The 14,643-nt window shown below is 35.9% G+C and overlaps 1 long non-coding RNA gene across 1 annotated transcript; it reads right to left on the reverse strand.

Moving 5' to 3' along the window:
- Nucleotides 1–1,005: 1,005 nt before the first annotated feature.
- On the reverse strand, nucleotides 1,006–14,130 carry LOC120856993. The gene is made up of 3 exons (XR_005719539.1): nucleotides 14,038–14,130; nucleotides 13,657–13,660; nucleotides 1,006–1,044 (listed from the first exon to the last, which is right to left on the reverse strand). It is a non-coding gene; the product is annotated as an uncharacterized LOC120856993 (long non-coding RNA).
- Nucleotides 14,131–14,643: the final 513 nt, after the last annotated feature.

Below are 14,643 nucleotides of genomic sequence, written 5' to 3' on the forward strand. Positions count from 1 at the left end.
AGATTTTCTAATTCTTCATGATTCAGTCTTCATAGGTTATATGTTTCTAGGAATTTATGCATTTTCTGTAGGGTGTTCAAATTGTTAGCATAAAATTGTTGGTAGTAGTCCCTTATTCCTTTGTTATTTCTGTGGGCTTCAGTTGTAATGTCTCTTCTTTCATTTCTGATATTATCTGAGTCCTCTCTCTTTTTTTCATGAGTTTAGTAAAATGTTTGTCAATTTTGTTTATCTTAAAAAAAAAACAGCTCTTAGTTTCATTGATCTTAACTATTGTCTTTTTAGTCTGTTTGATATGTTCTTTCTTTTCCTAGATTTGGGCTTTGTTCTTCTTTCTCCAGTTCCTTGAGGTGTCAGGTTAGATCATTTATTTGAGATCTTTCTATTCTTTTTCCTTAATTAACACATTTATTCCCATGAATAAATGGGAATAACTCATTTTTCTATAACTCATGAGATTTGGTATGTTGTATTTCTAGTTTCATTTGCTTTCAGATTAAAACAAAAATCTCTTTTGGTTGCTTTTTCACCCAGTATCTGTTCAGTACTATGTTCAAAATATGTTGTTTACCTCCATATATCTATGAATTTTTCAGTTTTCATCTTATAACTGATTTCTAGTTCCATACCATTGTGATATCAGAAAAGGTGTTTAACATAATTTTTATATTCTTAAATGTATTCAGATTTTTTTTGTGGCGTAATGTGTTTAATGGTGGAAAATGTTTCATATGTGCTTGAGAAGAATGTGTTGTTGTTCAGTTTCTAAGTTGTGTCTGACTCTTTGAAGCCCATGGACTGCAGTAGGCCAGGTGCCTCTGCCCTCCACTCTCTGCTGGAGATTGCTCAGATTCATGTCCAGTGCATCAGTGATTCTATCTAACCATCTCATTCTTTGCCCCATCCCCCACACACACACCGCCCCCCGCCCCCACCACCATCTCTTTGTGCCTTCAATCTTTCCCAGAATCAGGGTCTTTTTCAATGAGTTGGCTCTTCACATCAGGTGGCCAAAGAATTGGAGCTTCAGCTTTAGCACCAGTCCTTTCAATGAATACTCATGGTTGAGTTCCTTTAGAACTGACTGTTTGATTTCTGCGCAGTCCAGTGGACTTTCAAGAGTCTTCTCCAGCACCACAGTTTGAAAACATTAGTTCTTTAGCACTCAGCCAATTCTATGGTCCAATGCTCACATCCATACATGACTATTGGAAAAATCATAGCTTTGACTGTACAGACCTTTGTCGGCAAAGTGATGTCTCTGCTTTTTAATATGCTATCTAGGTTTGTCATAGCTTTCCTTCCAAGGAGAAAGTGACTTTTAATTTCATGACTGCTACTGGATAAAATATTATATAAATATCTGTTATGTCCATCTGGTCTAACATGCAATTTAAGTCTAATGTTTCCTTACTGATATTCTTTTTTGGATAAAATATACATTGTTAAAAGTGTGTTATTGACTTTCCCTGCATTATTTATTGTTATATGTTTCTCACTTCAGTTCTGTTAATATTTGTCCATAGGTTCCTTTCACTCCTTTTCATTTTTGTTTTTGTTGTTGTTGCTCCTCTGATAGATGAATGCCACTGCCTTGACTTTGAGTCCACTGATCCTTCTACTTCATCTAGTTTCCTTGAACCACTTTACTGAATATTTGAATTTAATCGCTGAGTTCTTCAGCTGTGTGATTTGTTTGTTACTTTCTTATCTTTTCCCTTTTCTAAAATTCTCACTCTGTTTATGCATTGTTCTCCAAACCTCAGTGAGCATCTTTATAACTATTATTTTGAACTCTTTATCAGGTAAATCACTTATCTTCATTTCATTAAACTTTACTTATTTCTAGTTCATGTTGGTGCCTATACTCCCTTCATTAAAAAATGGAGAATAATCAAAGTATATTTTCATATTTGCTTTAGAATGTAACATTCTCTTTTCTCTTTATGATTCCAATAGTTTTATAAACAGAGCTTTAAAGGTTACTTTCTGATATCTTCCAGGTATAAAAATCAATTTAAAAATATATTGTCTTATGCATAGTTTAAAATATTATTTTCAGAAATCTCTAAGTTTATATAAGACAAAATTTATTTCTTGCTATTGTCCAAGTTAACTTTATTAACTCCTTAGGATAAATATACTGTGTTCTAAAGGTGATTTTTTTTTCCTTTGTTTGCTTATTTATTCAACTTTTTAGAATTTCTAAAAACAAAAGATGTGCTTAGTGGCTCAGTTGTGTCCAACTCTTTGTGACCTCATGGACTGTAGTCCACCAGGCTCCTCTGTCAATGGCAAGAACTGACAAGAATATTGATACCAGGCAAGAATACTAGTATAGGTTCCCATGCCCTACTCCAGGGTATCTTCCCAACCTAGGGACTGAAGCCAGGTATGCTCCTCCAGGGCATCTTCCCAACCCAGGGACTGAGATCCTCCTCTAGGGGATTTTCCCAACTCGGGGATCGAACCCAGTCTTCCACATTGTGGGTGGATTCTTTACCATCTGAGCCACCAGTAAAGCCCAAGAACACTGGGCTGGGTAGCCTATCCCTTCTCCAGCGAACTTCTCAATCCAGGAACCAAACCCGGGTTTCCTGTATTACAGGTGGATTCTTTACCAGCTGAGCTACCCAGGAAGCCCCAATCAACAAAAGATAAATGTTCTTATCTCCTATTCTAGTTATATCCATTGCATCAGTAAAATAATCAGGTTAATTTGGTGATGGGAAGTGAGTAATAAGATGTAGTTAGAAATGACTATATTTACTGAAATAGTGTCCCCTTCTTTTTAGAATACATCATCACTTTCTTGTACAGTTAATTAGTGTAGTACTGTTAATTTATCACTAGTCATTATTTAATACTCTTTAATTTTCCATTATCATTTAATCATTATTAATGCTAATAAATACACAAAATATATATATTAATTTTGTCAGCTATATGCTAAACAATTTAGGTTTTCAAAAAACTCTATTTGCCATTTTACTACTGGATAAACTGATGCAAAAGAATTTAAACATCTTATAGGAAGAAATAGAGGTAAGAGTGAAAGTCTAAACCCTAGCTGTTACATTGTTCTTAATTTCTACCATAAATTATATAAAGCCTCATTAAAATCTTTTGCTGAATATTTTAATATATGTACATAAATTTCTTTAGAACTAAGATAAAGAAACTAGAAACCTCATTTTGTTTATAAAGCTATAAGCTACATATATATAAACTTTATTGTTATGACTCTATGGATGAGTAAAATTAGTCACTTAAATTAAGAGAATTTGCCCTATAAAATTATTTGCTAAAATGATAAGCATACTATTAAAAAGTGTGACGTGTTGGTTATTCACACAAAAAATACTTGCTTTATGCTAAGTTGATAGCTAGATTTTAAGGTTCACAGAATCACTACATAGGAAAATAAAAGCTTATCAACAATATTTAGCATTTACTAGATGTTATTTAAAAAATAAATTTTAGCATTCTGTTTAACAATGATATTTGCATCCATAAACAAGCAGTCTAATGGGAATGGATAAATCATAAATAAACACATTGAGTCAAACCAGGGTCAGCAAACCTTGCACGTTATTATCATAAATGCCTGTCAGCAAGCATACATAAAAGTGTAGATGTCACTGCTTGATTCCTAGTGGAGAGACATCTATACCACAGTCTCCCTTTCACTACAGCTGGCACCTCTGATTACACATTGCAAAGGCAGATATGTGCTGACCACAGCAAAGGCAAAGGCACAATGGAACTAGTGTGGAATTGCACAGGGTGCAAATATTATTACAGCATTATTGTTTACTGAGCCTCCATCTGCCAGAAAGCTCAGGTGATTACACATAATATATCTTCCTAGACATACTCTTTGCCTTTTCTTTCCCTTGTCTGGCCTAAGTTTTCTTTACTTCAGTAAATTGACTGTGTTTACATACAGAAAATGGCCCTGCTGTTTTTTAAAGCAACATACTCCACTTTTGCAAACAGAGGCAAAACACTTTCAGTACCATTAACATGCACACTACATATGCACACACCCACTGAGGGCAGGGAGATAGGTAGGACTGGGAGAAGACTTTGCTACCTAAAGCAAGTCTTATGCTTTTATATTTTAACTCAAGTCTATGAATGGATAGTGAGGTGTGTGAAATTATAAGTAGAACATTTGATATACACATATGTTGTAGAGATGTTAGATAGCTGATTTCCACAGAAGTCATCTCGCTTCCACAAGAGCATTCCTCACCCCACATGAGGTCCACAGCTAAAGTTGATTACTCAGATTCTCCTCTCCTGTAATTTGCAGTTAGGATTCAGAGACACTGAGTGAGTGGCTAGAGGTTTATATGTTCCAAAAGGTAACATATACACACCTATGTGCTTTATATAGCCATGTTTCACAAAGTGAATAGGGAAATGGAGAAAATTGTTTATTCCACAATACCATAGAAGCAGAGATAAAAGTGAGTGGATTCCTGAGTACTCCTCATATTCCAATTGAGTCCCTCTGGTTGAGGGCTGGTTTCATTCCTATGCTTGAGTTCTGTGAGGTACCCCAATACATAATTAAGAAATTCATCACATCCTTAAGCTGCCTAGATTGTTTAAGTCATAGTGTCATAAATGTGCATCAATTTAAAGGGTGAGTTTGAAAGACCATTGCTTTGAGTAATTAAAGTCACTCTGTTGTGTCCAACTTTGGGCGATCCCATGGACTATACAGTCCATGGAATTCTCTAGGCCAGAATACTTGAATGGATAGTCTTTCCCTTCTCCAGGGGATCTTCCCAACCCAGGGATGAAACCCAGGTCTCCTGCATTGCAGGCAGATTCTTTATCAGCTGATCCACAAGGGAAACCCAAGAATACTGGAGTCGGGTAGCCTATCCCTTCTCCAGCAGATCTTTCCTGCCCAGTAATCAAACCGGGATCTCCTACATTGCAGGCAGATTCTTTACCAAATGAGCAATCAGGGAAGCAGAACCCTGCAAGGATAGTTCTTTAACTTTTGGGCTATCATAGTATTCCCAGTCCACTAGACAATGCCTGATAGACAACCTTCTTAACTTGCAAAATACAATGACTCTTTGGTGTTCTTCTATAGAGAAAAAATTATAAGACTTTATTACAAAAATAAATTGTTGATGTTTAGTCGCTGAGTCATGTATGATTCTTTTGCAACCCCATGGACTGTAGCTCACAAGCCTCCTCTGTCCATGGGATTTCCCAGGCAAGAATACTGGAGTGGGTTGTCATTATCTTCTCCAGGGAATCTTCCCAACCAAGGATCAAACCTGCATTTCCTGCTTGGCACATAGATTCTTTACTATAGAACCACCTGGGAAGCCAATGAAAATAAATACATGATCTTAAAATAAGACATTAAAAATAATTTTACTTGGGTAAAAAGACAAATACTTTGGGAATTTGGACCAAATCTGCATTTCACCCTACATATTTGCTGCTTTCTAGGCATTATACAATCAGTTCCACTTGATTTCTCATACCTGAGACAGATGTTTCAGAATTAGAGCAAACTCCAGTGAATCCAAGTCATAGATAAGTCAGCATGTCAGAGTAGGAAGATAATACATTTTTGAGCTAGATGGCTCTAGTTTCAAATCCCAAATTCTCTATTAACTATATGTATGATCATCGACAAATTAATTTATCACTCCAAGTCATATTCTTTCTCCTGTGAAAAACAGGGCAAATGAATCAGTATGAGAAATAAATCAAATGAGATACACTTGTCATATAGTTTGAATTGTACGTGATACATAATAAGTGTACAGAGCATTAATTCCTTTCCAAATTTGATAATCCTTAGGATTTGATGCTAACTCACAATCAAATTAATAAGGCTGGACAGTGGTGACAGAGGTGCTTGTGTATTAATGTTCCCTAAACTATTGTTCCCATAGGCCCCAGAGGTCTTTCAGTGTTATTTATTAACACCAATGAGAAAGAACCATTCTATTCATTCTAGAATCAAGTTTCATTATGTATCTGTTTAGAACATTACCTACAACAATATCAAATACCAGCTGTTGATCACTAATGAGGCAGTCATCAGCTAACCATTATATGATTTATCATGGTAGTATTCATAGCAACAATCTGAGTTAGCTATTGCTATACTTATTTTAATACTATGAAATATGAGGTTTGAAGAGGTTAGGTAAGTTTCTCATTCAAGGTCACCAGCCAGAAGATGTCAGCGTCAGGATTCAAAGCCAATTTTGTTTGGTTTCCAAAGTCAATATTATAACCAGCCTCCTTTGTATCTAGACCATTAAAGTAATGGTGGCTAACTTTTCAGAATCTGACAAGAACCCAGGAGAGTAATAGAAAAAGGAAAAGTAGGTGATTCCACAAAACAGCATCAGGGAAAAAAATGCAGTTTATCTCCTCTTTTTTCTCAGCTATTATTTCATAATGCCATTTTGTGATATATTTTCCAATTTCAAAGTTGTACCAGCAATCATTTCATTTTGATCTTATTTTTCTTAGTTTTTAAAGCTTGTGCCTCTGTGGCTGAGCTAATTTTACTGCTTTAGGTTGTGCTTTCTATCTTCCTTCTTTCCTTCTGTCTTTCCTCCATCCCCCTCCCCTTCTCCTTTCCCTCCCTCCCTCCTCCACCTCTTTCTTTCTTTTGTAATTCCAGGCCATGTGAGCAAAGAAGATAGTTACAAGCACAAGAGGGCTAGCATTTTTTTTTTTTAAAACAGCTTTGCAATTTTTATGTCTGCATCATCTTTACAAAGTTAGAGAACAGGGGCTTCCCTGGTGGCTCACTGATAAAGAATCTACCTGCCAATGCAGGAGACATGGGTTTGATCCCTGATGAGGTAAGATTCCATGTGCTGTGGTGCAATTAAGCCCGTGCACAACTATTGAGCCTGTGCTCTAGAGCCCAGGAGCTGCAATTGCTGAGACCACAGACCACAACTACTAAAGCCTGTGCACCCTAGACCCTGTGCTCCACAAGAGAAGCCACCACAATACCTACACACTGCCACTAGATAGTAGCCCCCTCTCGCCACAACTAGAGAAAAGGCCATGTAGCAAAGAAGATGCAGCAAAGCTAAAATTAATAAACACAATAAACTTTAAAACTTTTTAAAAAGTTAGAGAACAAATTAGAATATTATGTTTTAAAACTCATTCAAATACATGAATATCAAAATTTTACAGAAATAAATCATTTATTCAGGAAATATTTATTCAATGTCTACATTGTACCCTGTTTTGCTAGATACCAGAAAGATAGTAAGAAACAAAATTAAGTTCCTGACCTAAGAGCCAAACAGACATAAACAAACAAGTCTATATAATAATGTTAAGGAATTATTTATAGTGACTGTGTCCAAGAGATAATCCATACTTGTTTTGTTCCTCTTAAATTTAGCCCTCTTAATCAACCTGGCCTATTCTCTCAAAATAAACATAATGTCCTTTGAGGACTCCTGATGTCTTTCTGTAATCTCAACTATTTTGAGAACCTAATTGAAAGTGAATTCAAATTCCCTTTCAAAGGTGACTGCTGGGAGATATATACATATATATACACACACAGAGAAAGTTATATATATATATATATATATATATGTCACAGAGTTGGACATGACTGACCACACATAAGTATGCACAGAAGCATATATGTGTGTATACACACACACATAGAAATACATATATACACAAACATGTGCTTCCATGTGTGCTCATGCATGCTCAGTCATGTCCAACTCTGTGACCTCATGGACTGTAGTGCCCCAGGCTCCTCTGTCCATGAAATTTTCCAGGCAAGAATACTGGAATGGGTTGCCATTTTCTACTCCAATATATATGTGCGTATATATACATACAAGAGATACATGTCTGGGCACCATACAGTGTACTTATTATTTTGGATCATTTAATCTTGGATCATATTATTTTGGATCATTTAATAAAAGCTAAGAGGTTTCCTGAAGATTGTATAGATATTGGGGAGCAATATTTCCCAGAGCACGCAGACTACCTTACAGATAAAGAAACATTCATTTTTGACCATACACAACAGGAAGAGCTATACAGAGTTGATTTTAATGACAAGGTAAATTAGATGATGCATGAGTGGGATCTGTGGTTTGGAACAAAACAAAACCAGACAACCAAAGATTAATCAATCACAAAAGGCAAGCTACCTGGAAAAATTATGATTTCTAGTTAAAACCACAATTTCCTCTCATGACTACTAATTTTCACCCTGATTAATCTGTATTCTTGTTAGGGAATTTGGGATCAACTGTATACCCTGCTATATTTAAAATGAATAACCAACAAGATCCTAGTACACAGCACAGGGAACTCTGATCAATGTTATGTGGCAGCCTGGATGGGAGAGGATTTGGGGGTAGAATGGATACATGTATATGTGTGGCTGAGTTTCTATGCTGTGTGCCTAAAGCTATCACAACATTGTTAATTGTCTATGCACTAATATAAAATAAAAAGTTTTAAAAAGTAAGAGATGACACACCAACACAATGTTGTAGAAAATAGTTGTATGGTATACCTAGATAGGTACTGCTGCATATTACTAAACCAATTCATTAGTTATGTACATTAGAAAGACATTTTATCTAGAATGTTTGCGAGAAAACACATTCTCATTTGAACTTTACATGAACACTCTATTTAAAATACATTTACTCATTGTTTTTTCCATTGCCCTGCTGTACTTTTCTTCATAGTGTATTAATTATTTATAGCCCACATCTGATTGTCTGTTTATTGCTATTCTTCCCCACTAAAACATAAACTCAACAATTGCAAAGACAATCTTATTCACCACTGTACATGCCAACACCTAGAACACTGGCTACCACTGGTAGCTAAGTGAATTTTTGTTGAACAATTAAAACACAGCAAAAGAACTGGTTTAGAATATGGAAGTCCTTCTATAAATAGAGGTGCAATTAATTAAACATTTAATTTGAATACAAATGTAGAATAATGAAAACAAGTGCACCGCCATACCTCATTCTCTTCCTATGCATGCACACCTGCTCCGCCTTCAGTTGTGTCCGAAGCTTTGTGACGCTATGGACTGCAGCCTGCCAGGTTTCTCTGTCCATGGGATTCTCCAGGCAAGAATACTAGAATTGGTTGCCATACTCTCCTCCAGGGGATCTTCCAGACCCAGGGGTTGAACCCGTATCTCCTGTGTCTCTTGCATCACAGGCGGATTCTTTACCACTGAGACACAGGGGAAGCCCACATTGTCTTTCTATATCTCCTACAATTTCCTTAGTAGGAATTGGCAAATAGTAGAAACTTTAACTGGTCTCCATCTATTTTCTTTTCTTCTTCTTTTTTATGTACTATTCATTTAAATGACTATTTTCCTGTGCTTCAATCCAAACTCCCAATATTTTCTTGTTATTTTCAATACTGCATTTTGTAATAGGCCAATTATTTAGGGCACATGGATATCCTGAATTTGTTTTTTTTTTTTCTGTTATACACATCTATCATATCAAAAATGTGGAAGAAGTGAGTATCCCATGATGCTCTCTTTATATATACCTATCTATAGATATAGATATAAATAACATAGGGTTTAAGAATATGGCTTCTAAACCAGACAACCAAATACCAGCTGATAATCACTTACCTCTCTGTGCTTAATTTTCTTCTTCATGAAAATTAGGATGAGAGCCCCTTCTTGTAGTTCTGAGGATAAAATCAGTTAATGGAAAGAAGATGTTTATAAAAGTATTAGACACACACTGAAACACTAGTTTTGGGAGACAATTCTCCAGAGAGCTCTCATGTTTCTGCATGTCCCATGAGCAGAGGCACTGGCTGTTTTCTTCCAGACTATCTTTTCAAGGATGATTTTAGAGTGAACATCCTTGGAATATTGAGATACTGTCTCCCTCCTGATAAAATGGAAGATTTATTCACTGTCCATAAAATAAAGATAATGTCTCCCTCTGGGACAAAGTGTTAGCAGGTTTGCTAGAAGCTCATTATAAAGATTGGGTTCATTTTAGCTTGGAATTCCTCAGTGGTGATGCAAATACACCATGTGCAGACATAACCCACTCCCTTGTTTTCCTGTGGGAATTGGGACTTGGAGAATAGACACAAGAAAATTTCAGTACTCTGGTTACTCCCAACACTGTAAGCAGAAAACTTTCACTTGCCCGTGACTCATGAGTCCCGTGTCTTCTAGCATTCATGAAATCATGATGATATACCTTGCAAATTAGGCAGTAAAATTAAGGTTCAGACTCTTCGCAGTTTTTAACAGTCAGAGATGTTATTACTATACTTTCCTCTCCAAGGTTATATATAACTTTCTAACTTTGAGCAAGAAAGTCTTTCTGAGATAATTGCAAGCTGGATGGTTGCCCCCATTAATCACAAGCCTTTTCCCTTTCATTCTGAATCTTCACAATCTTCCTACCACCTACTATAAAATATAGCCCTAGTTGGAGAACCTAGTATTAAAAACTGGGAACAAACTGCTAATGCTAGTTTCTGTTGTTTCATCATTTCCTAGAAGCTACATGTCAATTACCATACTTACTACATCAATTTTCTAATTCTGTAAATTGAAGCATTTTCAATTTATCAGGAGTGTGCAGTCTTCTGAGCAGCAGTTTTCTTTCTTTGTTGGATTTTCCTCACTCCACTATAATCTCTGTTGCTTTATTTTCTACTTTACAATCTCTTAAGCTCATGCCACACAATTTTTTACTCAAAATATTTAGCTGGCCAAAATTTTGTTCAGATTTTCCTTACCATCTTATAGGAATATTCAAACAATAATTTTGTCCAACACAATACTCTACCTTCAGGTGCTTTAAATTTTCAAAAAAGTAAAATATAGACAAGGACTACATGCTTCTATTCATGATCTGAGCAATGGTGCATGAATAAAGTTAGCAATACTTACTCCAAGATGTTTTATGATGAAACTTTTGCGTTTTTCATTTATTTTAATTCAGTCCTTGATATCTAATGAATAAATCTCAAAACATTCTGCAAAATCATTTTCATATAACTCATTTAGTCACTTGTTTATTAGTATTTTATGCAACACATCAGCTTTTATAAGCCTATCTCCTATAGTGTTTCCTGTGCAATAAACCATGAGAGAAGAGATTACCATACCCTATGGTTTCAGCAGCAGTTTATTAAGTTCTTTAGTAAACATAACTCAGCAGGTTTAAGGATTTTGAGCTGTTATTTAAAACAGTGTTTTAAAATCACTAATTTTTGAATTATTTACTAATATTGTTAATAATACAATATAAAATTATTATAGTTATTACTGTATTACTTTATTGAATTTGAATTTCAAAGACAAGTTTAGAATCTGAGTCACTTTATTTGTAAAGATAGGTTTGTCCCAATACTATAATACTTAGGATCAATCTGAAAACAAAAGTTGAATACTTCTGAAATGTCTTTATTTCCCCACTAACACCATCATTCGCTCTGTCTTATACAAACAGAAAAGCCCACACAAGCATACATGCAGGCATATTGCACAAACACCACCATCATCCACATGGGAATATCTACAGAGAAAGATAGAAGAGGGCTCAGGAAGTAGAAATTATATGCTATTTAATTTTTTTTCATGGATAAAATGTGTTTGTAGTATCTTGCATATTTTTATATAAGCCTGAGTAATCTGGCAGGCCTCATAGGTAGATACCAAATCAAGTAGATGAATTCCTGGGAAAATTCAGAAATGTCTATTGTCTGCAAAGCTGCTCTACATGGGTGTTGACTGATCAAAATCTTTAACCCTCATTTGGGTTTATTTTCATATACATAGTGTAACAGAAGTCTAGAGTTTCCATCTCAAGTTCACAAACTTACAAGCAGGGTGAGGATACTGTTATCTCTTCATTACATTTTGGGGGGTCTCTCCACCATTCTTTATTCTCTGGATCTCCTGCCTTAACAGGTTTTGATGTTGTTGTTCAGTATTGAAGTTTTTTCACTTGAAACTTGTTTTCATCCACCTGACCTTAGCATTTTGAGCAAAAATCTTCCTCTATAATTAATCACATATGCTTTATACACATGATTGGAAACACACACACATAATCTCCTTATGTATATGGGTACGTGTGAGGTAATTTATAATAAGAAATAGATATTTGGTCTGTTGTATTTCTGGTACAGAGCTCATAAAACTCATGGTTATTTCCTAACTGATAAGTGCTGCTATAAAGGTATCTTGATATTCACAAGCTCCTTCCAACCACACTTAAGTATTTGTTAATAAGGTGACTTTTGGATTTCACCTAATGATGGCAGCTGGCTGCTAAGGGAACCAACAACTTTATTAGAGGGTTGAAATTTATGTCCCAATCTAATGAGTGGAAGGGGATGGACGTTTAATTAATCTTCTGAACAAAGACAATTATTAAGTCAATCGTGCCTATGAAATGAAGGCTCAAATGAAAAAGACTGGAAGAGCCTCTGGGTTGTTGAATATATGGCATATTGAGTTTTAGGGAGAGTACCACACCCAGAGAGCCTGGAAGCTCCTTCTCACATAACTTACCCTATGCATCTCTTTCATCTGGTGGTCTCTGAGTTGTATCTTTTATACTAAACCAGTAATCTAGTAAGTGAAATGTTTCTGTAAGCCATTCTAGCACATTAAACCAATCCAAGGAGGGGATGATAGAAATCTAATCTACAGAAGATCGATCAGAAGCACAAGTGATAACTTGGACTTGAGATTGATACCTGAACTGAGTGGGAGCAGTTTTGTGGGACTGAGCCCTTAATATGTGGGGCTGATTATTAGTGTATTACACTTGTTGTTTCTAAACAAAGTCACTAAGTTGTGTCCAACTCTTTGTGAACACATGGAATGCAGCACACCAGGCTTCCTTGTCCTTCACTATCTCCCAGAGTTCGTTCAAACTCATGTTGACTGAATTGATGATTTCATCCAACCATCTCATCCATACATGACACTGAAAAACCATACCTTTGACTATATGGACCTTTGTCAGCAAAAGTGATGTCTCTGCTATACAATACACTGTCTAGGTTTGTCATAGTTTTCCTTCAAAGGAGCAGGTATCTTTTAATTTCATAACTCTTTTCATCTTCTGCAGTGATTTTGGAGCCCAAGAAAATAAAATCTGTCACTGCTTCTACTTTTCCCCCACCCATTTGCCATGAAGTGATGGGACCAGATGCCATGATATGTTTTTTGATAGTTGAGTTTTAAGCCAGCTTTTTCACTCTCCTCTTTCACCCTCATCAAGAGGCTCTTTAGTTTCTCTCTGTTTTCTGCCATTAGAGTAGTATCATCTGCATATATGAGGTTTATGGTATTACATAGACAATATCATAAAAGAGTTAAACTGTAGGATACTCGGCTGTTCTCAGGATGATTTTGTGGTATGGAAGAAACACACAGGTCAAAGAAGAGTAATGAAGAAAAAATTGTTGCATTTTATTATTTTCACATAAAACAATCCAGCTTCACCAAAAATAATTTTGCATAGTTTTGAATATGAGGTAGATTGATTAGAGAACATTATGGACTGGAAATCTGTGGAGGGGCTCCATAAGGGAAGGATTTTTCCTTTCACTTTTTTATGCTGTCACTTTCCTCTACCAAACAGAAAAAAAGCAATGAGTTAGTTATAAAACTAGGACTTTGTTTCATTTAAAATTATCCCATTTCAGTATAATCACTTTAGTAATTTTGTTACAAAAATTTTACAGATGCTGTTGTTCAGTCGCTCAGTCCTGTCTGAATTTTTGTGACCCTATGGACTGCAGCACCCCAGGCTTGCCTGTCCTTCACCATCTCCTGGAGTATGCTCAAACTCTTGTCCATTGAATTGGTGATGCCATCCAACCATTTTATGCTCTGTCACCGTCTTCTCATATCCCTTCAATTTCTCCCAAAATCAAGGTATTTTCCAATGAGTTGGCTCTTCACGTCAGGTGGCCAATGTATTAGAGTTTCAGCATCAGTTGTACCGATGAACATTCAGGGGTGATTTCTTTAGAATTGACTGGTTTGATCTCCTTGCAGTCCAAGGGATTATCAAGCGTTTTCTCCAAAACCACAGCTCGAAAGCATCAATTCCTTGGAGCTCAGCCTTCTTTACGGTCCAACCCTCACATCCATAAATGACTACTGGAAAACATAACTTTGACTAGATAGGCCTATGTCAGCGAAGTGATGCCTCTGCTTTTCTAATACATTGTCTAGGTTTGTCATAGCTTTTCTTCCAAGGAGCAAGCAGCTTTCAATTTCATGGCTGCAATCACCATCCAGTGATTCTGGAGCCCAAGAAAATAAAGTCTGTCACTGTTTCCATTATTTTCCCATCTATTTGCCATGAAATGATGCAACAATCTTTGTTTTTTGAATTTTGAGTTTTAAGCTAGATTTTTGATTCTGCTTTTTCACCTTCATCAAGAGGCTTTTTAGTTCTTCTTTGCCTTTGCTATTTGAGTGGGGTCATCTGCATATACAAGCTTATTGAAATTTCTCCCATCAATCTTGATTCCAGTGTGTGCTTCATCTAGCCTGGCATTTTGCATAATGTACTCTGCATATAAGTTAAATAAGCAGGGTGA

This window comes from Oryx dammah, unplaced genomic scaffold (assembly GCF_014754425.2).
Source record: "Oryx dammah isolate SB20612 unplaced genomic scaffold, SCBI_Odam_1.1 HiC_scaffold_28, whole genome shotgun sequence".
Taxonomy (NCBI): domain Eukaryota; kingdom Metazoa; phylum Chordata; class Mammalia; order Artiodactyla; family Bovidae; genus Oryx; species Oryx dammah.